General features: G+C 39.9%; 1 long non-coding RNA gene across 1 annotated transcript; it reads right to left on the bottom strand.

Moving 5' to 3' along the window:
• Positions 1 to 870: 870 nt before the first annotated feature.
• Positions 871 to 2215, bottom strand: LOC116650566 (uncharacterized). The gene is made up of 2 exons (XR_004303571.2): positions 1925 to 2215; positions 871 to 1862 (listed from the first exon to the last, which is right to left on the bottom strand). It is a non-coding gene; the product is annotated as an uncharacterized lncRNA (long non-coding RNA).

The following is a 2215-nucleotide window of genomic DNA, read 5'->3' as shown; positions in this document are numbered from 1 at the left end:
TGCCTTCAGTTTGTCGGCTAGGCAACTTCGCGCTATTGCCCTGATTAGAGATGTTGATAAGCCCCATGTCATTCCATCTCAAGCTGCCCGTTTAAATTATGCATCTATCTATCGTGCTCGGTGCGTTTTGCATTAGCTGTGCTTATCGCATCGCCGCATTCTGCGAGAAATATCCAGCAACAAGAACCGACATGTTTTCCAACGTGTTCCACCACTTGCCATTGGCGGCGTAGCCTATACTGCAGCGACAGCAACAGAAATACATAGATTTGTACATTTATGTATATGTACAACAGCTTGAAATGCCGTCATGTGCAGTCTATGGCATTGTTTCGTTAAAAAGCAAAGTGCCCCAACAATGGAGCTGCTGCTGCGCCATGCACTTGAAATACCAGTCAAGAGCAGCGGCATCTACGGTGCAGCCACCCCAAAATATGCAGCAGCATTTGTTGTTGGAAATGCCAACGGAAAATGGTTTTTGAGGCCAATGTTTGTTTTTCTTTGTGTTTATTTGTTTTGTTAGTTTTGTAATATTTTTTTTTTTACTACACAGAACAACAACATTTACGGTGTTTGCAAAAGTAATTACACACATGATGATCAACTTGGGGGCCAGGGACTAGCAGCACCTTGCAGAGAATTGCTGCTTGTTAGGGTCAGGTATGATTGAAGTAATTTTCTAGCCACTTACTTTTGGTTCAAAACCATAAATTTTGCATAAGGCAATTTATTTTCTGTATTTATTTTGTACGAATAAAAATCCATTGATTTTCAACTGATTTCAATTGTGTGCACAAATATTTTTAAGTTTACAAATTATTTAATTTCGGCCCACTCGAAATGCCCCAAATAGTAAATAAACGTTTGCAATGTGATTAAAAATAGTTTTTTTTTATTTATAAATTTCTTAATAAGTATGTCTTTTTAACTCCCGCTCATTGAACTCTCACAGCCATTGCCAATTGCTTGCGCTGCGTATTAGTGTAAGAACGAGAGCGCGATCGGCCATGGGACCGACCCCTAGAATGGCCGCGAGAACGTCCACGAGAATGAGAACGATCTCGCCTGCGCCCTCGTTTGACTGCAGAGATTTTCCTTCTGAGCACAAGTTCATTATCGGAACTGTCGGAGTCGGAATAGTCTCTGCAACGACAGCGATCTAGCTTCTCTAAGAGCGGATTCTCCTCCAAGTGCTTCAAGACATCTATAAGCAAACGCTGCGTTTTATTAGCCTGTTTAATTAGTTGGCTCATCAGGCCCATGGTATCTTCGTTTAATTGATAACGACCCATGATACTTTGGTATTTTCTTTAACCAATAACAAACACACATCTATTGGAACCTACTCTTACTGTTACTGTGCTCACACTTGCGTGCTATCACAGCTCTCGCTTTCAACTGATAACAAGCTCAGCGCTGCCGCAGCTTTTATAGAAATACAGCGAACGTTTGATAAACGTTTACAAACGTTCGTCCCGCTGTTTATATACGTTTATAAACGTTGACGGCCTTTCGTTGAACTCGAACGCACAGTAAACGTTACTCGGACGCTGAGTCATAACAATCTGTTAAAATATATGTAAATACCATGTTTCGACATTTATACAGAGTATGCGACGCAAATCATGCCAAATGCCATGACAATTCAAAAACATAAAGAAAAGATGAACCCATTCATAAATTCGCTTTTAAAAAAATTGAAATGCCTCCTCATCGCAACGAAATTAAACTCAAGTGAGGATTATTTATCACGGGATGCCCCTTAATATAGGAGTATGCTGGGATAAAGTCTACATAAATGTGTAACATGGCTTAAGAGAGTCGTGTGAGAGACAGGAACCCTTTCCGCAATGAACCTTCTCCTATTGGGAAGAGTTGAATCGATTATTTCACCTGTTTGTAAGAAAGAAAGGATCTATCTTACCTAAGAGGTAGAAAGCTTTGCATAATCGTCATCACAAGCTTTTGTATAGCATACGCAGTTGGAGTCAGACAAAGTCTTGAGGCACACCAAATGTTCAAATCGCAGCACTTTGGGACAAACCAGCCTCGAAAATTGTATCTCCCACCTCTAAAGATTGAACAAAAAATATACAAGCCACATCTTTCCCAAAGTAAAAGTTTAAAACTAACAATTTCGGGGCACACTCTTAATTTCAATAAAACATTAAGCAAAATGACTTTTTGGCTAATTGATTCGTTAGTCACACCTTGG

This window comes from Drosophila virilis, chromosome 3, assembly GCF_030788295.1.
Source record: "Drosophila virilis strain 15010-1051.87 chromosome 3, Dvir_AGI_RSII-ME, whole genome shotgun sequence".
NCBI lineage: Eukaryota > Metazoa > Arthropoda > Insecta > Diptera > Drosophilidae > Drosophila > Drosophila virilis.
This window is presented reverse-complemented; position numbering and strand designations above follow the sequence as displayed.